The sequence below is a fragment of the Lynx canadensis genome, chromosome D3 (genome assembly GCF_007474595.2).
Source record: "Lynx canadensis isolate LIC74 chromosome D3, mLynCan4.pri.v2, whole genome shotgun sequence".
NCBI classification, from domain to species: Eukaryota; Metazoa; Chordata; class Mammalia; order Carnivora; family Felidae; genus Lynx; species Lynx canadensis.
In genome coordinates this window covers 27,890,933-27,913,354 of record NC_044314.2, presented here as the reverse complement: position 1 = coordinate 27,913,354, position 22,422 = coordinate 27,890,933, and the positions used below count along the sequence as shown (strand labels likewise).

Genomic DNA, 22,422 nt, shown 5'->3' with positions numbered 1-22,422 from the left:
GTAGAGGCCACTTTTAGACAACAGGTTCGAGCAATGGAAACTTCATCAAGGCAAAAGGGGCTGAATCCAGATGGGTCCATCAGGCACCCGCCTCAAAATATCCTTAGGCCCTACCTGACCAGTGGGCTGCTTGCTACCAGGCACAACTACCAAAAAAGGGAAGATTCCATTGTCCCCATACCTCCTCACCTTCCCCTTTTAATAACAGCGCCCATCCGGGCCTCCGGCAGACAGATCCTTTGCCTCTTGCGGTATATTCAATAAACTTCTATCTTCTTTGTTCAGCCTTGGGTGAATCCTTTCACCACCCACCCCCGCACACCCCGCCCCAGGCTGCCAGCTTCCACCTCTTGTTGCTCCACATTTGGGGACCCCCATCTGATGGAAACAGGCACAACAGATACGATATGAAGCGTTTTTTCTTTGACATTCATTTTCGTGGCTGCAGAATATCACCCATGGGAATTTTTTTTTTTTTTTTTTTTGCTAGAGAAGCAAACCATTTTAAGGGTGCCTGCCACGGGGGCACTGGTTTAGTAAGGTTCTGACACCCTGCAAAGCCCCAGGAAGTCAATGACTGAGGGTACTAAGCCCATTTAATAGATGAGGAAACTAAGACTCCAAATGGGGATACGCCCTCTAAGCTATTTTCCACTTATTGACAGAGGAGACTGAAATGCAAGGGTTCCCAGCTTTCACCACGTGTGTGAGGAGTTGTCTCTGGGAGGTGGCTTCCTTGGGGGTCCTCCCACCGTTGGGACAGTGGGAACTAGGCTCCTGCAGTCTCTTACCCCAGCCCTGGCCTCCCAGCCACCTGGGGCTGCTGCAGGACTGGGAAGGAGGATCCTGGGGTGGGGGGGGGGCGCAGGAAGGAGGGTAGGGGCCCGGGCTGGGAAAGGGAACTTCTCCCTGTAAAGAGCTTGGGCAACAGATTTGCTGCAAGCCCAGCAGAAAAGTCCACGAAGGGTCCTGGCCGCCTCTCCTCCCTGCCCCCCGCCCTCCCCTGGAGCCTCCCAGCTGCGAGGTCAGGAGCCCGCCTCCTGGGCACAGCTGCTCTGGGTGCTGGGGGTGACAGGTGGCAGACTAGGACTCTTGCCCCCCCCACCCACCCAGGGGGTAGGGGGTGGGGGTGGGGAGGACCAAAGGAGAAACTCATCCTAGCCTCTAGCCTGGAGTCTTCATGCTCCCTCCCCTCTCCACCTTGCCCTTAACAGAAGGGAGGTGGGCTGGCTTTATAAAGAAGTGCAGGGGCGCCTGGGTGGCGCAGTCGGTTAAGCGTCCGACTTCAGCCAGGTCACGATCTTGCGGTCCGTGAGTTCGAGCCCCGCGTCGGGCTCTGGGCTGATGGCTCAGAGCCTGGAGCCTGTTTCCGATTCTGTGTCTCCCTCTCTCTCTGCTCCTAACCCCGTTCATGCTCTGTCTCTCTCTGTCCCAAAAATAAAATAAACGTTGAAAAAAAAAAATTTAAAAAAAAAATAAAAAAAAAAAAGAAGTGCAAAAGCCCTGGGGCCCCCTACACTGTTGGAGCTGGGCAGTAGGGTCAGTGGTTCCTAGAACCTGGCTCTGCAACCAGAGTTTGGGACTGTGGCTTAGTTCCACCACATTCTAGTTCTGTGACCTTGGGTAAGTGACAGCCTCAGTGCCTCAACATGCCTGTCTGTAATATACAGCATAATAATAGAACTCAGTAACAGCATGAAAGAAAGTTGAGTTACAGTGTCAAGTTCTCAGAACAATGCTGGTACGTACTAAGTGCCCAAGAAATGTGAGCGATTGCTTTCAGTTGCCTATCTTCCCGGAAAAGTGCCTTAGGCCTCAGGCCTACTGCTCAGATGGCAATATTGCTGGCATCTGCCCGCAGGGGACTGTAGCCTCTCTTGAGTCAGTACATGTGCAGGGAGGCCCAGGCCCAGTCAGATGGGCTTCCATTCCCATTATGTCTCCAGCTGGAGGAAGGATTTCTCTGAGCATTGCCTTCTAACCCCCTTGGTGTCCTGTGACCTCAGGGGACACATGGATGAGTTTAGGGCAGGGGGATTGGTCCTGTCTTTTGCTTCAATAAGACTGAGCTCAGTGTATTGCTTAACACATGCAGATTAGCTGGGAATCCTGTACCAGCTGAGGACAGGCTTGGAGTGTGTGTGTGTGTGTGTGTGTGTGTGTGTGAGAGAGAGAGAGAGAGGGATTGAACTCCATGTCTATCTTTGTGCTTCTGCTTCCTCTGTCTAGAGCTGTCACTACAAATGCCTGTCCAACTATGGATGACATTTCTCGGCCTCTCCTCTGTCTTCATCTGGGTGGGGCCATGTGCCTAATCCTTGCCAAAGGCACTGAGTCGAAGTGATGGATCAATTCCAAGACAAGAAGTGTCCGCTGTTAAGAAGCAGGTATGACTTCTCACCGCTCTCCTTCCTACCTGCCGACGGCAGGCTGGCAGGGTGACGGGAGCCCGGGACCCTAAATCACCAAATGGGAAATACCGCCTGCTTGCCAGCCAGGAGCACCACTGCTGTGAACTGAATGTTTGTGTCCCCCACCCCTATATTCATATGTTGAAGCCCTGATCTCCAAAGTGATGGTAGCTGGAGGTGGGTCCTTTGGGAGGTAAGTAGGTCATGAAGGTGGGTGGGGCTCTCACGAACGGGATTAGTGGCCTTCCGAGTAAAGACCCGAGAGAGACCATCTCTCTCTGCCATGTGAGCACACAGCGGGACGATGGCTATCCAGGAACCGGAAAGCGGGTCTTCACCAGACACTGAAGCTGCCGGCACCTACATTGCAGGACCTTGTAGCCCCAGAACTGTGAGAAATAGGTGTTTGTCTATGGTATTTTGTTAGAACGACCCGAGCTAAGACACTCACTATTTGATAAGGGGTGATTTATTCCACAGTGTTTCAGGTTTGTTCGTCGTCGCAGCTAGTAGTGCTCTAACTAATGTGCAGGACAATGAGGGGTTAGGGAAGGCTTCACAGAGACGTTAAAACCTGAGAAAGGCTTGAAGGCTGAGCAGAAATTGCAGTGGTGGAATCGGGGTGGGAGGGCAGATTTCAGCTCAATAGAAGAAAGAGCTCTTGACCAGTGACAGTTGGCCCTACAAGATCACTGTGTAGCAGTGAGCATATAAGCAGAGACTGTCAGGAATGTGACCCTGGGGAGCATGTGGGATCAGATGCCCTCTGCTGTCCCTGTCAGCTCAGAGGTCCTGTCCAGCTTCAGAAGGACAGGTTTGGGTACTCCACAAGGTTGTCCGGAGTATCCCACAGATTTCCTCCGGGCTCCCTGAGCCTGGCGCAAGAGCCCGCTACAAACTACCCACAGTGACCATGTTAATGGAGAATACTGAGAAGCCACCTACAGTTCCCAACGTTGGGACCAGGCTATGTTCCAGAAATCTCCATGTGAGCCAGTTGTTTGGAAACTCAGAATGCATTTTTCCCATAGAAACCAAGTTATAAATGGTGGTTGGTTTTTCACTCCAGTCCACAAATTTCTCTTTAACTCATAGTGTTCCTGAAGTTTATCATTAACAGTACAACGTTAACTGCCCTCGGTCACCTTTGACGGTCTTGGTATGGTGAGAAAATGCATTTCAGGTTCCAGTTGGGAATGCAGACGTGCATCTTACTTCTAAGTGGCATCAAGGGGCCGGGGTGGGGGGGGTGGCAAGTATTTTGGGCACCAGGGAGTCCTTAATTTTCCCCCCACAGTAGACAGAGAGCTCCATGCCCCAGAAGTTCTGAATTGCAGAACAATGGGCCATGTCCCTGCAGTGAGATAGGGCAGGGGCAGGAATTCAGACACAAATGGCTGTCCCCACCTTGTTGGAGCAGATCAGTCATGGTGCCTGCACATACTCAATGGCCCTGCTCAGGGAAGTAACTGAACCCTGACTGGTCCAGGCGGGCCCCTGACTGCAGCCGGCCCATGTGCAGGTCACTTGGTGACCATCTGGCTGGAAGAACTCTGTCCATCAGGGGCCGTGGAGGTGCACAGAGTCAATCCACTTGGCTGCCTCCAGAATTTGGACTATGAATTAGAGAGGGATGAGGTCAGCCGGTAGCCAGGAAGGACTGGAATGGAGACGCACATTCATCAGTCAGGAGGGCTCCAGGATGCAACATCAGACACTGGCTCTAGCTGATTAAATCAGAAAAGAAGTTTCTGAAAAGCACGTTGGGATACCCACTATAGCAGGCCCTGCCAGTGCCCTGCCCAGGCCCCCTTGCGTTCACTGCCACACGCCAAATCTACTTACTGTGACACCGTACAAGATCTCTGACCACAGGGAGCACACTTGGCCTGTGTGCCAGGCAAACCAGAAGTGCTGGCCAGTTCATGTCCCTGGAAGCAGCCTGAACCAATGACAGATGAGGTGTAGGTCAAAAAACACCCCCTTCCTTCAACAGAGCTAACTCTGAGGCCTGTTCCCCACTCCCAGAGCTCCCCAGCAGGATTGAACTCCAGGTGTCCTGACTGGCAACTGGCTTGATACAACAGTTATCTATTGTCATGGAGCAAACCATCCAAAACTTGTGTGGCATAAAACAGTAATGATGAATTGTTTCTCACGCGGGTTGGATGGCGACTCTAATGCGGGTGTCATCTCGTGCAGCTGCATTCAGCAGGAAAGAAAGTCCAAGATAGCCTCTCTCACATGTCTGGCAGTTGGCTGGGTGCCTCAGTTTCCCTCCAAGTGACCCCTCATTCTCCAGCAGGCTAGACCAGCTTCCTTGTGAGGCGGTCTCAGGGCAGTGTTCTGAAAGGACACAGGCAGAAGCTGCAGGGCTTTGTTAGGCTCCAGAACTCACTCAATGCCACTTCTATCTCTATTCTCCTGGGCCAAACAAGGCCCAAGCCTGGGCAGATCCACGGGGTGCAGAAATACACTCCCCACCTGAATGGGAAGCATGGTAAAGTCACATTCCCAGGGAGCATGGGTACTGGATACTGGAGGGGAGGAATGGGGCCCATGAAATAGCCCACCACACCCGGTAACACATACTGAGTTAGCTTCCTTCCCTCTCTTCCCCTCTTCTACCAGTGTTTCCTGGGACTCCCCCCCGCCCTCAACCCCAATAGTTACACTTGAATATTTCAATCATTGTCTACCCTGGGGGAATGTAAGCCAAGAGCCACACAGAATCATCTGGAGAACTGGGAACTAGGCTTGAAGCTCAGCTCCCAGGAAGGATGGCCCCTACCTAGGAGAAGACGGTGCCACTGTCCCGAAGCTAGATGCCTGTGCCATGTGGCACTTTCTTCTTCCAGTGCTCATGTCTGGTCCAAGTCTGGTGTGGGTGAGACCTCAATATGGAGTCTAGGTCACTTGCCTGGAGCTTTATTGCCAGGAGGCTGCAGAGGTCAGGTTTCTGGGCTCAGCAGTGGGGAGGAGCGTTCACAAGGGTGGACATGCCCCCAAACCTAGCCAGAACATTCAACGGAGTCGGCTTCCCAGAGAAGCGAGAGTAATGGAGAGGGAAGAACGTGGAGGGAGGAGTGGCACCAGAGAGGAGCAGGTCCCCAGGGCTGACTCTGGTGACTTTCCCAGTTTGCCCTGTCCTGTTCCGATTCAGTCGTCCCCTCTTTCTGACCATTATGTCTTCCTTTCTGAAGGTGGTTTAGGTGAGTCTTGATTTCTTTCTACCAAAGGAGTCCTACTAACAAAGCCCAAGCTCCTGTGGACACAGGTGCCCAGGCCGTGGGGTTAGTTGTCCCATGTGTGTCTGGGATTGGGACCACCAGGCCTCCTGTGGAGATTGGGGATCCCTCACCCAGAGGCTGCCTGGTTGTGTGCAGCCATCTTTGCCATGGCCCCTCACAGATGGCATCCATCCACACGACACCGGCATCTTATGAGTTCTTGTGTGTTCTGCTTTACTTCTTGTGGCTGTCTGGCTTGTTAGCTCATCTGCTGGCGCATTTGTTCACTCCACAAATGCTTATTGTATATCTTGGAAATATTCACCGTCTTGGGAAGAAGCTCAGACCCAAAGCTATTAAGTAAGAGCAAACGCGTGAGTCTTTGTGCAGTGTTTACAAATCAGACATTGGAACAATTTCCAAGTCAGAGCCTTCCAATATTGCTGTACTTTTATTTGTTTAATTAATATGGAAAGCCAATATGATGTATACACGCATTTGGAAAGTCAAATAGTGCTAAAAAGGCTTATGACAGTGTGGTGGTTCCCTGTTCCACCCTTCCCCACTTTCCCTGTTCTCTTCCTTAAAGGCACCCACCAAACTCTGTTACCTATTTCTTCTGGAATTCACCCATTTCTATATGTCTAAAGAATATGCCTATGCTGCTATCTTTCAATTACTTAATTATAGGCATTATCGATTGATTGCTCATTATGATAGATGAGGTTTAATGCTCTGACACTAATATCCTCTCTCCTCCCCTCCCCCATCCTTCCAATATGATTAATTTACAATTTTTCCTTAAGTCAACATTCAGAGTCTACAATATCATTCACGCCTATGCAAAAATTATTCACAACTGAGCTTTGTAATTCGTGCTATTGTTTTCTTTCTGGTTTTTTGGTTTTTGTTTTTCCCAAAGTTAATAATTGCTTTGTTGTTTTGATTTGCTTAACTTTCTTTACAGTAGTGTATACACGTGAGTCTTTGTACAGTGTTTACAAATCAGACCAGAGAAGTACACTGGTCCATAAAGTCAATCATAGGAGGTAATCTATCATTTTCAGTTTTTTCCCCGGAGCTGTCCTTCCTGAGACCTTCGTTTTCCTTCAGTTTGGACTTGCTCTTCTCTAGGGTTGCCCATCAGTTGTTGTCTTGGGATTTTCTTTTGCTTTCATCCTTAAAATTCCCTTTGCCTCTCTCTGGAATTGGGGGTCTATGTGCCTGGATCTCATGGCTTTCTCTTGCTTGGTTTTCACTCTCTTGCTCTGGTAATGCAACTTATCTGGTGAATGATGTGTATAGCAGGAGAGGGCATGATAATGACTGCTCCAGTCTGGTCTGGCTGCCCTCCAGCGTCTCCCTCCATTGCTTTCCAGGAAATGCCTTTGACTTTTCTTTTGGTTGGATCTCTTGTTTCCTGCATCTGTCTTTTTTGGTTTTAGTGGTGAACAACTTCTAGTAGCTTCCTGAGAAGGGGTTTGGACTACTGATTTTTGGAGACTTTGCATGGCTGAAAAATACTCCTCTCCTACCTGAGGGTCTTGCTTCATCATCTTCTTTGCCAGTATGGCCTGGCTGCTGAGAGGCTCAAATCCATTAGAAGCACTGACCCCCTCCTGTGTGACCCATAATTTTCTCCCTGGAAGTGGATAAGATTTTCTCCTGTCCTCAGTGTTCTGAAAATTCCCAGTGATGTGCATTGGAATTGGGATTGTTTTTAGCCACTATGCTGGAAGATCAGTGGGCTATTCAGTCTTTGTGGTGCAGAACTATTAAGAAGACCCTGGAAACCTAACTCTGGGGTGCCTAGACCTAAGCCAAGGTCTGGGTAGGAGGAGCTACACCGAAGCTTAGCTTCTTTTAAGACCAATAGCTTTCTCTCCCCTACTTCTGCAGTGGGGGTCTGGAGGTAGACCTATAAATCTCCACAGACTCCAAGGTCACCAGATGTAAAGCAGTTGGTGTTCCCCAGCAGCTGCAAACCTCGGGAACACTGAATCCAGTCTGCCTGGTGCCCAATAGCCTATTACTACTCCCTTGGCAAAGCTGCTTCCCTCCAGTTGCCTGTAGCAGGGAGACTCCCAGTGATGATGAGATCCCTCCCCTGGAACCAGACCTACACTACATCCCAGCTGCATTCCCGACCCCAGCATGCCTTTCTGGGGACTCATGGGAGATTCAGGTGCTTCCATTGGGTTTCCCATGTCTGTTCACAAGTTTTTGATTTCCAAGAAGTATTTTGTTGTTGTTGTTCTCTAAATGGCCATTTAAAAAAACCAACATTCTGTTCTTGGGATGCAACATCTCTTATTTCTCTGGGGAGATTAATGATCTTTTAAAAATCATTCTTTTTCTCTTTTCGGCTGCCTCAGGTCATTTGGCCTCTGGATTCCTTATTAGAGGTTTTTCTAGGCAGTCTAGGAACCTTTGGTTGTCTGCTTGTAATTAAGTATAGTGGTGAGTGGGGAGGAACCACAACGCTGATTGGAAACTGGGGGCACTTTGACTCTGAGTCCCACTGTAGGGTGATCTTGGTGGACCTTCTGTTGGGAAGCCTCTGGGTCAATGTCTTCATTTAGGGCTTTCCTTTTGGGTGGTCAAATGCCCAGAGAGCTGTCTTCTGATCTACTGCCTCAGGAGCGAGACTGGTGCCCGTCCTGAGGGGGTTGGGTTGGAAAGGAGACCCCGAGGGCAGGTGGGATGAGAATGAATCCCTGCCCACAGACTCTCTTCTCTGCTTTACCTTCTGCAGAGAAGAAAGCTCCAGCCCCTGCCCTGAGGGAGAAGGCAGGTACCCAGCACTGCGGAGCTGGGGAGGGGCCTGGGGGACCCGCTTCTTCACAGGTCTCCCAATCTCTACCAACCCCCTTACTCTTAGTTCCAAGGGCACCCCAGCATTAGCTCTTGAGTGCACTGAGAACTCTGCGGTGGAATTGGATCCATTCTGAGCACCCCCCCTGCCCCCCACCAACTGATTTAGGATTTCACTCCCTTGTGCCTGCTCATGTCCAGTTACCACTTGTCCACGTCCAACACTTCCAGACTTGTCACTGCACTCTCCTCTCTTGTCATTTCTGTCCTTGTAGGTTTATGTTTTTAAAAAAATCTTTTTACTAGTTTTAGTGAGTTTCGGAAGGGAGCAAACCTCGATGTGCATGTTCAATCTGCCATTTTACCCGCTCTGTCGCTATGCTATAACCGGTCTATCCATTCCTTGCAGAGGCTCTGTCCTGCTGACTTCATCTCTCTGCCTCCTGGCAGTTCGGCCAGGCCCCCACCAGCTGCTTCTCAAATTGCTGCAGCTAGGAGGCAGAGACAGGTGCCTGTGGGACAGAGCCCCAGAGCCCCAACCTCTCTGGTCTCTCAGAGCCCCCACACCTGCAGACCCTTCACAGAGAGCTCAGAGGGAGGGAGGCATGGGCTAGTGGGTATTACTTTGCTGAGAAGGGATGGAGTCCAGCCAGGCACGGCCAAGGATGACCCAACCCATCGGCCTGGGTGGGCAAGACAGTTGTCTTTGCGTCCACGTGGCCGGATGCTGTGGATGGCAGGGAGGATGGACCACACGCTGGAAAGATGCTGACATTTTTCCTTCTGGGCTTCATTCAAATGCTTGCCTTCTGAAGCCTGATCATTTTGGGGGCCTAGGACCCTTCTTTTCAGAACCAGGGCTGACTCTTGGTCAGGCTAACTCCTCCCTGGTGATGATGTGTCCTCCCATGTGTTGGCAACCCTTGCCTCTGGGTGGGGAGCTGCAGCCCATGTTTCTCCTGGAAGGACAGTGTCATTGTGGGGCACTGCTGATGCTCGCCCAACAGCCATGGCCCCTCCTCTTGCCTAAAAGAATTTTGATTGGTACGACTGGGGTTAGGCCAACCCCAGGATGAGTGAGGAGTGGTCAAAGCCAGTCAGAGCTATCCTGTGCCTCTGTGTCATGACTGGTTCAGGGACGAGTCTGCCATCTGGTTCTGGCCAGCGAGATGTGCGCCTGGGCTGGGGGTGATATAGTGTGTGGTGCACCTTCTGGGAGAGATTTTCCTCCCTTCTTTCCTTCCTTCCTTCCTTCCTTCCTTCCTTCCTTCCTTCCTTCTTTCCCTCCTTTCCTCTTTCTTTCTTTCTCTCTTCTTTTTTAGTTTATTTTTTGAGAGAGAGAGAGAGAGAGAGAGAGAGTGCAGGGGAGGGAAAGAGAGAGAGGAAGAGAGAGAATTCCAAGCAGGCTCTGCACTGTCAGTACCTGATGCAGGGCTCAAACCCACGAACAATGAGATCATGACCAGAGCTGAAATCAATAGTCTGATGCTTAACCAACTGAGCTACTCATGCACCCCCAAGATGTTCCTTTCTGCTAAAAGACAGAGGAGGCTTTTTCGCCCAGTTTTTCTTCCTGTTTTGGATGCTCTCATGTGAGGACATGATGCCTGAGCTAGGCAGCCATCTTGTGACCATGAGGCAATAAACCAGAAAATTAAAGTCCATATGCTGTGATTAGTGGAGTCAAAAGGTAGAAAGAAAGAGAATGGGGACTTGATTTCATTGTTAAGCCTCTGAACCCATTCTTTTTTTTTTTAATTTTTTAAAAACATTTATTCATTATTGAAAGAGAGAGCATGAGCAGGGGAGGGGCAGAGAGAAGGGGAGACACAGAATCCGAAGCAGGCTCCAGGCTCTAAGCTGTCAGCACAGAGCCCGACGCGGGGCTCAAACTCACAAACCGTGAGATCATGACCTGAGCCGAAGTCGGACGCCCAACCGACTGAATCACCCGGGTGTCCCTGAACCCATTCTGAAAGCACACTTACTCCCACTGTAGGACTTGCCAAGTCAATAATAAGTGAACTTGTGGTTTACGCTTCTGTAAATAAGGTTTTCTTTTCATTATAGTTAAAAGCAGCCTGACTAATAACACTCACAGACCGTCTCTGGTTTCGGATTCTTCTGGTGCCTGGGAAAAAAGTGGTCTTAGTTTAGTACTTTTCTATAACAAAGTACCACAGACTGAGTGGCTTAAGAACAACAGAAATTTATTTCTCTCAGTCCTGGAGCCTGGAAGTCTGAGATCAGGGTGCCGACATGGTCAAGTTCTGGTGGGGACCTTCTTCCGGGTTGCAGAATGCCACATTCTCACCGTGTCCTCCCAGGACAGAGAGCAGAGGGGAAGCAAACTTTCTATGACTCTTCCAAGGGCACTAGTCCCATTCAGGGGCTCCACCCTCATGACCCTATCTCATCCTAAATACCATCACATGGAGGTGAGAATTTGGGGAAGACACAAGCATTCCACTGTAACAAAAGCTATGACTTATTGGGGTTAAAGGTAAGCCAGAAATTTATTCATTCAATATTTATTGAGTGCCTACTCTGTGCCAGGCCCTGATTTAGGTACTGGATTTGAAATCCAAAACAGAACCAGGACTATGTAGAAGGCATCAGCCAGAAAGAGAAAAAACAGGATGCCTCAGTGTATATCAGGGCACGTACAGGGCTTTGCTGTGGCCCACCCTGTGCGCAGCATTGTATGTTCATCTGTGTGCCGACACCCATGGTAGGTAGTGGTAGTACCCCCATTACACGGATGAGGGAACTGAGGCTCAGAGAGCTTCAAAAATTTGTCCATGGTAACATAACTAGTCAGCCTCGGATCCCTGAGCCCACACTTAATCACTTCATAGGTGGGACAGGAAATGAATGTCTGTTTTCCAGCCAAGAATAAAAGGTTGTAATTTGGCAGAGAGAGTAGGGAGAGTGCAATGTTGTTCAGTCAGTCAACAGACGGCTGGTCAGTGGTGGGTGAACAACTGGTCACCCTGTCAGTCAAGCAAACATGGGTTCATGTCTTGACTGGCTCACCCTGAGCCCAGAGCACGTGATTTCCGGGGGGTGTGAGAGTAGGGAAGACCCTGCCCCTGCCCTCGGGGCACTTACAGCCTAGGCGCCAGCAGACAGATGGGGAGAGGCCGAGGCCAACGAGACAAGAGTTGCGTTTGTCACGCACAGGTGCCTCCCGGTTGATCTTGGTTTAGGACATGGGCAGAGAGCTGGAGACAGAAGCGTCCCAGTGGAGGGCACAGTTCGTGGATTTCAAAGCAAGGCTCAGGAAAACAGCGTGGTGTGGATTTCAAAGCAAAAAAGCTCAGGAAAAAAGCTCACAAAGGTAAGCATAGAATGACCATATGACCTAGCAATTCCACTCCTAGGCTTACACCCCAAAGCACTGAAAACAGGGACTCAGAAGATGCTGGTACACCAGCATTCATCGTAGCAATAGCCACAATAGCCAAAAGGTGGAAACGTCCCAAGAGTCCATTCACAGATGACTGGAAAAACAAAACGTGGTCTATCTATACACTGGAAAAATAGTCCGCCCTAAAAAGGAATGAAGTTCTGACACAGGCTATGACACGGAGAAGCCTTGACAATGGTGAAATAAGCCAGTCACAACAGGGCAAATGTTGCATGATTCCACTTATATGAGGTATCTAGAAGAGGCAAATGCATAGAGACAGAAAGCAGGTTAGAGGCACCAGGGGCCAGGGGGAGGGGGAATGGGGTGCTTAATGGGTACAGAGTTTCTGTTTGGGGTGATGGAAAAGTTCTGGAAATAGTGGTGATGATTGTACAGCATTATATCTGAAGGCACTTAGTGCTAACGCAAATGCACTTGATATAAATTTACACTAAAAACGGTCGAAGTGGTGAATTTTATGTTACGTGTATTTTACCATAATAAAACAAAACCAAACCAAAAAGTGAGGCTCAGATTTTGCCCACGTTGAGACTATTTGCACCTCCCATTAGGCAACGTGGAGAAACAAAAATGACTCAGACATCGTCGGTGCCTGGAAGAAGCAGGGCAGATGAGGGGATTCGAGAACACAGGCAAAATAACGCAGGGCTGGTTCAGGCCCGTGCTGGGGCCGAGGAGAGGGCATGGCCAGGGTGAGCAGGGGTCAGAGGTGTTCATCTGGGAGGGTGTCCTGGCAGAGGGGTGAACCAGGAATGGCAAATTTAAATGCTTCGGGGACAGGCAGGTAATGCTATAAGATGCACTAGCCGGTATAGGGAGTAGATCACAGGGAGAGGGGTTATGTAGCGGAATGAGAAGCTTTGAAATAAAAATCAAACACACCCAGCGTTCTGCTGGCTAAGCAGTCACACCCGCAAAGCCCCCACCTCTGCTGCCCCATATGTCCTGGGCTGGCTCGTCCTGGCCGGCCGAGAAATGCTGTGGTGCCCTGTACTCTCACCTCAGCGGGTTTCCAGGTGTCTCTCGGTCCCCCGACCCCCTGGGCTGTGCAGGGACCTGGGACTCACTCTCTCAGCCTTGGATAGAAGCATCTAGGATGAACGAGCCACGGACCCCTGGCTGTACGCTTCAGACTCCCATCAGCCGTTACCACTGTAACCTCACGTAAGGCCAAGTCAGAAGCCCAAAAGGGTTTAAGAGTCCAAGGGTCAGGGAGGAGTGTCAGCACAGGCAGGGGCTCTGAAGAACATCCAGGTGAGCCCCTCGATATACAGATGGGTGGATGGGACCCAGAAGGACAGACACATGAGGAAGGAGCCCCTTGTCGCGGGAAGCATTCCTGCTGAGTGACCACTCACGGGTGATGGTACAGCGAAAATTCCCTCCCTGAGTTGGGGGATGGACTGGATTTTGTAAACTTTCCCTTCCGTGTCTGAGAGTCCCTGATCCAAGGCCCCCCACGAAGCCCTTCTCCCTGTGGATGGCAGCTCATTTCCTTCTTCATTCAATTTGAACACTCCCCATCTGGCTTTGCTTTGGAGCAGTTATTATTTGTCATCAACATCAATTCAGCCCTAATGATGTAACCTGAACGCATTGTGGGGTGTCAAGCCTGGACCCCAGCTGCCTCACAGGGGACATCCCCAGGTCTAGCTGGCCTCGGACTTCTTCTTACCTCCCTCTGGGCCCTTTAGGAGGTAGAGGCTGGACCTCTGCCCTAAGCCCCTCCCTGTCTTGAGGACCAGCCTCTGGAGGCCTCTCAAATCCACCCCCCTGCCAGGCCCAAACCTGAAACTCCTATCTTTGGAGCTTGACCCGGGGCACACATAGCCAGCGAAGCAGGGACAGGAGACCCAGCAGAGGGGAAAGAGAGAGACAGAGCCTCTGCAGGTCAGTCTGGCAGATGTGGTGAACACACTAAGAAGGGCTGAGCGTGTACTTCCTGAGCTGTGGGAAGATTCAGCGTCAAGGGCCGACAGGTCAGAGAGGGGCACTTGGATAAATTTACTTGAGCACTCACTGCTTTTTCCTAAGGCCTCATTTTTAAGCCACTGAGTGAGGGGTAGTGGTGTTTGACGGTGCTGTGGCTGATTTGGGGACAAATGTGGAGGAGATGGGCCAAGAAGCCTAGGCCCCTCAAGTTCCACTGTAACGTGAGGCCAACGCCTCCAACGTGGTGAGGGGCCACCCTGGGTTCTGGGTGTTGGGACCTAGAGTGACAGGATGCCCCTGCTACCAACATGCAGTGTCCTGTAGCTGAAGCGACCAGGCCTAGGGGGCAAGCCCAAGTGTAAATTTGGTGCCCTGGACTTGGATAAAGGGACCTAACTTCTCGGAGCCTCAGTTTCCTCCCCATGCCCACTGCAGGGAAGGGTGAGGGGCACCGTGGGGAAGGCATGAGGACGGCCTCGGAAGGCTCTGCAAACGTGAGGCCTCGGGCCCCAAACCGTCTCATCTCCACACCCCGTCTCTTCCCTCAGCGCCCTCCCAGGCCCCATCTCCAAAGGGACGGACCGCCCAATACTAACACAGAGCTCACCAGGGGCCGGTTAGACACTGGCCGCCCAGTCAGAAAGTGGGTTGAGGATCCAAATGGCCTGAGAGTCTGATTTTTTTAAAAAAGAAAATCCTCTGCTCCTGTTGGATTAGAAATTCTTTTGTTCTCCCTCAGCAGGCCCAGAGCAGCAGGGCCAGAAGTGGAAGTGTTTTTAAAGTCACTCTCTTGCTCGAGACGGCACTGTGGCTCCCCGATGCCGATAGGTAGGCATTGAACGGCCGCCCGAGCCGCAACGTGCTCCGCAAAGCAGACACAGCAGAAGCTGTCCTTGGGGCTGACAATCTAGACCTCACAGCTGGGTTGCTTCCAGATAGCCCTTCACCATCTGCATGAGATTCACCAGGGAGGAGGCAGGGCTCACTAAAATGCAGACTCCCAGGTCCTGCTCTGGGCCCTCCTGGTCAGACTCTCAGGGGCTGGGACCTCTGAAGCAAGTTCTCCATTAGAGTCTTTTGCACACTGAGGTACGAGAACCAGCCCCCAAGGATAGTGGATCTAGGGACTGCCTTCTGCCCCCAACATGGATTTCCACCCCTCACTCAGCCCCACCAACCAAGTAAAAAGAATGAGGGAACTAAGGAATAAGATAAAGTCATAATGCCCCCATTGCCCGCCAAGACAGGCTAAGCCATTCATCTTGTCACACCCAATTTGTTCCAGCGGCCCTTAACATTTGCTGATTACATTTGGCCACATTCTCCCTGCTTTTCTCTTCCTCATTGCCTCTTGATGTGCATGAAAGTAGTGCCTCTGTTTAGGAACTTAGAACTTATACGTGTCCATAAGTTTGAACAAAGCCTTGCATGTCGCCTCTATCCAGTACTCACACAGACACATACACAGGGGTCAGTGTTCCTGTGGTGATTTTCCACCTGCCTACAAGTGGGAGACAGTGAGAGAAGGTTACCAAGTAACAATGGCTTCAATGAAATAGACATGTAATTCTTTTCTATTTTAAAGAAGTCAGGGATTCCTAGGAGAAAAAAAAAAAAAAAAAAAAAAAAGGAAGAAGTCACGAGAGGGCATCTGGGGCTTACAGATTGGTTTTATGAAATCATCCAGTGTCCACACTCTTTCAAACTTGCTTCTCCACCAGCTGCATGAGATTCACTTTCCATTTTATGGTCCTAGACGGCTGCTCTAGCTCCAGCCCTTACATCCATCTTCCAGTTAGCACAGTTGATAAAGAGGAGAAGAAAGACACATCTTTTTGCCTTTAAGAACACTTTCTGGGAGGAATACATGAACTTCTGCTTTCAGCCCAGCAGTCAGAACTTAGTTACACAGTCACACCCGGCTGCAAAGGAACCTGGGAAACGTAGTCATTATTCTGGGTGGCCAGCTGTCTGATTAAAAGTCACACATATCATCAAGGAAAAAGGGGGGAATGTATAACAGGGACTGCCTGCCAGCACTCTGCCCACCCCTGTAGTCTTCCTCGATCTGAGGCATGTTTTCTATGGTGATCCTTACATTTGAGTTGATTTGTGAAAGTAAAAAACTGCCTCATGTCTAATAAGAATAAAATCAGAGACAATGTGGGAAAGATAGTAAGAGAATCAGATAATTACAAAGGGAATGAAAGTAAAGCATAACTTTTCAGAGACAAGTATATGTAATCACTTTGGATTTGGGAGCGATGGGACTTGGGAACCACCATTGGAGTCTTACATCCTCATAAGGGGAGGAGTGCTCATAAAACATTCTTTCCCTGGTTAAAAATGTCAGGGGTGTCTTCTGTTCTTCCTTTTTACTCCTGCGCTCAGGATTGATGGGCAGTTCCTACGTCTGACTTTCAACCTCACCCCTTTATCTCCATGATTTCCCGGTCCCTAGAACCTACCCCCATCCCCATTCATTTTGTGCATAAATAGATTTCTTTTCGTGATCAGTTCACCCCTCTGCTCAGAAACCTCCAGGGTTGCCCATAGATTACCAAATATATTCTTATTTTCTTCACCAGGCACACACACACACACACACACACACACACACACTATTCCTATCAAATGAAAACACTGGCTGTCTCCCTAATTCACCATCTGCCTTGGCTTCTTTGGGGCTCTGAATTTGGCCACCACTGGCCTTCCTTATGAGGCTTTGCCTGGTTCCACTGGCTCCTGCCAGAGAAGAACATGTCCGGGCTAGCTGACGGAGGATGAGAGGCAGGTGGAGCAGGACCATCCCACAACCCACAGCTGGTTGTGAGAAGCGGAGCCACTCCAGATGCCTCAGGGCAGAGCTGGAGCTGGCCAGCCCTGGGATCTGTGAGAATAAATGCTTATTGTTGTGTGTCACTGTGATTTTACAGCTATTTATTATGTAATATCTTTGCAGCAATTGCTAACTGATCTACCTGACTACATACGCTCTTCCGTATCTGAACCCCTGCAGTATTTTCTGTGTGTCTTTTAGAGTATGAGTCCCTTCTACCTTCAGTTGCGATTGGGTTTGGATATGAACACAGACACCCAAAGAAACAGTGGTGAAAATAAGATTGGAGTTTATTTCTCTCTCATATGAAGGCTGTGAAGCAGGTAAGCCGTCGTGGTGAACTGAACGGTGAGCCAGCCGTCCGCTTTGCTGAGCGTGTCACACAGCAGAGCAGGGACAGTCCAAGGCAGTGAGCAGGAACTAACAATCAGCCTTAGCTCCCAGCCTAGGCCTGTGACCAATGTGAGAAACAGGCACTGTTTCCTAACTTGCCCAACCTGAGGAAACATCTTTTCGTGTGCTTGCAGAGTACGAGGATGTGCGCTGGCTATTTTCTGTGTGTTTTAGTTTTTATTTTTACTTTTGAAAAATTTTAAATATAAACTGTATTAGTCAGGGTTCTCCAGAGACACGGAACCAATAGGATATATATAGATACATAGAAGGAGATTTATTATAAGAGTTTGGCTTCCATGGTTATTGAGACTGAGATGTCCCACGATCTGCTGTCTGCAATCTGCAGAGCAAGGAAATCGGTGGTGAAAGTTCCAGTCCAAACCCAAGGCCCGACAACCAGGGGAGCCAATGGTACAGGTCCCAGTGGAAGTCTGAAGGCCCGGGAACGAGGAGCATTTATGTCTGAGGGCAAGAGAAGTTGGACGTTCCAGTTAAAGACAGCAAATCCCACCCTCTTGTTCTATGGAGGCGCTCAGTGCCTTGGGTGAGGCCCAGCCACACTGGTAACAGAAAGTCCTTTACTCAGTTCACCAATTCAAATGCTTATCTCTTCCAGAGTCACCCTCACAGGCACACCCAGAAATCCTGTCTCCCCAGCTCTCTGGGCATCCCTTAGATCAGTCAGGTTGACACACAAAATTAACCATCACATAAAGAAAAGTAGAGAGAATAATAGAATGAATCCCCACATATCTATCATTCAGTTTCAACAATTATCAACTCAGTGCCATTCTGGTTTCACCTATACTCCTCCCCCATCAAGAGGTAAGAACCTTCCACTCTTTCTTTCTTCCTCTCTTCCTTCCTTCCTTCCTTCCTTCCATAAATAAATAAATTAATTAATTAAAAGTAATCTCTACACCCAACGTGGAGCTTAAACTTATAACTCCAAGATCAAGACTGGCATGTTCTACTGACTGAGCCCCCAGACATCAGTTAATATCATCTGCAAAGCATTTGGAAATACAAGGACACTTTGTGTAAACATAACCACAATACCATGATCTCATCTGAAAAAATTAATATCCTAATATCCATTGTCTGCATTTCCCCAATTATTTTTTTTGTTCTAATCATGTTTCACAAAAGTCTAAATGTTGCATTTGATTGATATAACCCTTCTGTCTCTATAGGTTGCCCCTCTGTCTCTTTTTCTCCCCCTTATAATCCATTCATTTGTGAGAAACACGGCTGGTTTGTCCTGTAGCACTTCCACAATTTAGACTCTGCTCGTTGTATCCCATGGTATCTTTTAATATGTTTCTATTTCCTGTGCTTCCAATCAATTGGGAATTAAGATCAAGAAGTTTCATTAGGTTCAGGTTCCATTTTTCTGGAAAAACCACTTCAGAGGTGGCTGGCTGTTCTATTAGGACACATGTCACCTCGCACTGTCTCTCTTTTGGAGACACTAACAGCTATTAATGGCCACTGCCTAGAACTATTATTTCATTACGATGATATTCTCATCATCTCATTTCTTCTTCATTTATTAGCCAATACTTCTATAAGGAGAAACTTCCCCTCATCAAATATTTCATTAACCTGAAATAGAGTTCATAGAGGAAAGGCAGGATACATGCTTGATTCTATTTACCAGTTGTTTGTTTGTTTGTTTGTTTGTTTGATTGTTTGTTTTAAACGATTTCCTGACATCCTCCAAAACAGCTCTATTTTCTAAGAAGGCCATCCCATAAAATTCCTGCTTCCATGCCTTTCCCCAGGATGTAGCCACAGGACCCCACCTCACTGCCAGCCTGGACAGGCAGGGGCTCAGATAATTTCCCTATTACAATGGAGAAGGGGATCATGGACCCCGGGTCCTGCTTCGTTTCCTTTTGGTCCATCTCTGGTTGAGGACTTTGGCCAACTCCTGGCACCTGGAGCCCTGGTCAGTGCGTGTGCGTGGCATACATGGGTCAGCAGTCCCCTCCTGCCTGCTCCATCCACCCCGTGTCCCAGGTCAGTGCAGAGCACAGAGCTCTCTCCTGTAGCCTCACTTTTCCCAAGCTGCTGCTGCTGCTGCCTTTCCTTCTCCTCCCTCTCCTCCCCCTTCTTCTTCCCTCTCTCCACTCTCCTCCTCCCTTTCTTCCCCTTCCTTCTCTCTCTTCCACCCCTCCAGCTCCTTCTCTCTCTTCTCCTCTGTTTGCTTCTGGGCCTTGGTTCATGTTTTACCTCCCTCCTTTTTCTTAGCTTGTTGCAAATGACCCCACCCTTGAGGGTCCTCTCCTACCCTGCTCTGTCCTGAAGGATTTCTTGAGCGCTCAAGCCCATCTTGACTTCCACCTGACTCACCATCATCCCTGGTTTGGGGCAGCTTCTCTTGGATCCCTCTTTATTTTCTTGCGGTTTTGCCCTGACTCCCCAGTGACCGTCAGCGCCCCGGGCCGTGCCTCTTCCTGTGGCAGGCTGCATCTAGAACCCCGCCACGTTCAGCACAGAGGCTGTTGTGGCGCCAGTCGTGGAGGCGCCAGTCTACTGAAGTCCAGCTGTTTCGCACAGATTTTGAAAGCTGTGTCTACCTGATGCCAACCCAACCTGGAGATGAACAGGAATTCTGTCGTCTGTTTTGGAAAACTGTGGATGTCTACGTGGCTGATGTGCTAGGTTTGTTTCCGTTTGTTGACTAAAGGGCAGTGGAGGTCATAACCCAGATCTAATGTTGGGCTCCAAAGGAGTAATTCTCAAAACAGATGCGTCTGGGCCCCAGAATCAAGAAGCTCTGTAGAACCCCTTCTGCAGGTAGCCAAGGTGGAGACAAAAGAGAGTGAGGAATCAAAGCATGAGCCAAGGTTCAAGGTGACAGTGCTATTTCTACCTTATAGGGTGATGTTTCTCTAGTTTGGATCAGGAATTACAGATTTCATTTTTAAAATATTTCTTCACCTTTCAGTTTTTAAATATTTCTTCCTGAATGTTACATGCTAAGCCTGCAAACATGCTCTAGGTATTGACCTTGGCAGGGGGCAGGAAGCACACATAATGATAAACCCCGATGAACGAAATGTTTCCTCAAATATTCCTCTTCTCAGGAATCTGCTTTATTGTATCCTGTGGGCATTAACTAATGCGAGGAAGAGTGGAAGACAGCCATCCTGGCGTGATGGAGAACCAGTGGGAAGTGGCAGCAATACTAGGCTATGTGCCAGGAAACAAGGATCCTCGTTCTGACTCATCCAGGAATGGTGGTGCCCTCGTTCATAACCCCATTTCTGAGCCTCAGTTTCCTTATCCATGAGACAAGGAGATGGGCAAAACAATAATCAAATTTCATTCTTGGAGATACCACTATTTTATGCTTCTAGAATTTTCCGTGTTCTATGCTTCTAGAATTTAGCCGTGGCTCCACGGCTCTCTGCTCATTTGATCCTCACAGTAAACCTTTAAGGTAGTCTGACAGGGGTTACTATTCTTCCCATTGGACAGATGGTTGCATTGAGGCTGCGGAATGGTAAACACCCAAGGTTTCGTTCAAAATGAAACCCCTTCTCGTAATGCGAAATACTTCCTTCTTAGCAGGAGGCTCACGTCTGTGTGCATGTGGGCATATTGGTGAATGTGGGCATCTGTCTGTCATGTTTCTCTGATGTTTGAGTAAGAAGGGTGCAGCTAGTAATTGGACTCATGATTTCTGCTTTGTCTGATGGATATTCCATGTCATGGTATCATTCTTGGTCTATTCCTGGATGTTTGCTTTTGTCTGACGAATGTTCCATGTTACAGTATAATTGACGCTAAATGCTTTAGGCAAAAATAAATAGTGACAGGAGGGCAAAGGGTAGTGGGCAAGGGGAGACGGAGAAGTAAAGGGGCAAGAACGAAGAGCTGAATTGCCAGCACTATTGTATGTACTGCACGAGTGCAGAGTTCTCTTGATCTTCACATTAACCCCATGAGGAACTATAATCACACCCATTTTACAGATACTGAAACCAAGGCCTAGAGAAGTTAAGGAACTTGTCCAAGAGCCAGCATGTGAAGCCAGGCAATCCGGTTTCAGAGTTTGTAGCCCAACCACCCCGCTGTCGAGGGCAGGTCGGGTAGTCATCAGCCTTTGTGAGCTGCTCTGGTATAAAGTAGGATTAAAAAAAAAAAGAAGAGCTACTCAAGCGAGGAAGGTTGTGGAGAAATTGGGACGCCATATACTGCTGGGAGTACTGACTGTGAGTTTAATCTTTTCATAAGCCATGTATGGCAAGAGCCATAAAGTTTTTCCATATTTGTCAACTCAAGAATGCCAACCCTTAGGGGCGCCTGGGTGGCGCAGTCGGTTGAGTGTCCGACTTCAGCCAGGTCACGATCTCGCGGTCCGTGAGTTCAAGCCCCGCGTCAGGCTCTGGGCTGATGGCTCAGAGCCTGGAGCCTGCTTCCGATTCTGTGTCTCCCTCTCTCTCTCTGCCCCTCCCCCGTTCATGCTCTGTCTCTCTCTGTCCCCAAAAAAATAAACGTTGAAAAAAAAATAAAAAAAAAGAATAAAAAAAAAAGAATGCCAACCCTAGAAGTTTGCTCTAAGCTTACAGTTTAACAAAAGCAACAAGCTATAGGCATGAAGTTTATCGTGTGATCTCCAGTAAGGGAAAAGTGGGAGTGAATTACATGCCCAAGAATAGAGTATGATTGAGTAATTTCACAGTACCTTCACTTGTTGGATACTATGAAAACATTTAAAATGAAAATTATGAAGATAATTATGTCGAAGGATGGGGAAATGTCTCTGATAAAATGTTAAGATTAAAACGCAGAATAAAAAATATGTAGATTATGATGACAAATCTGGTCTATATGCATATTGGCAAAGCCTGAAATGGAACAGGAGAAAAATTCTAGTAGTTAAGTGTTTGTTAAGGTCTTCTCATTTAAAAAAATGTTTTTAAAAATGTTTTATTTATTTTTGAGAGAGACAGAGACAGAGACAGAGACAGAGCATGAGTGGGGGAGGGGCAGAGAGCGAGGGAGACACAGAATTCCAAACAGGCTCCAAGCTCTGAGCTGTCAGCACAGAACCTGCCTCGGGGCTTGAACCCACCAACGGTGAGATCATGACCTGAGCCAAAGTCAGTTGCTTAACTGAGCCACCCAGGTGTCCCAGGTCTTCTCATTTTTTCAAGAATTTTTATTAGTGGTGGCATTGTGTTTATTTGACAGATTATGAAAACAGGAAAGAGCTGGTGGCAGAAGCTTGTTGAAATGACCCTCCAGAGCGGGGCTTGGGCCTGGCGGGAGATGTCTCCCCCAGTTCGCCCCTGTGGGGCAGCCACAGGTGTTTGGTGGGGAAGAAGTCGGAGGGATATATGTGCTTGGGAGGGA

At 48.9% G+C, this 22,422-nt stretch overlaps 1 long non-coding RNA gene across 2 annotated transcripts; it reads left to right on the top strand.

Annotated features, from left to right (window-relative positions):
• Positions 1-1,519: 1,519 nt before the first annotated feature.
• Positions 1,520-21,425, top strand: LOC115528326. Of its 2 annotated transcripts, none has more exons than XR_003973216.1 (3): positions 1,520-2,387; positions 16,861-17,599; positions 18,840-21,425. It is a non-coding gene; the product is annotated as an uncharacterized LOC115528326 (long non-coding RNA). The 2 variants fall into 2 exon arrangements; XR_003973217.1 differs by lacking the exon at positions 1,520-2,387 and having other exon boundaries at positions 14,604-17,599; positions 18,840-19,722; positions 20,148-21,425.
• Positions 21,426-22,422: the final 997 nt, after the last annotated feature.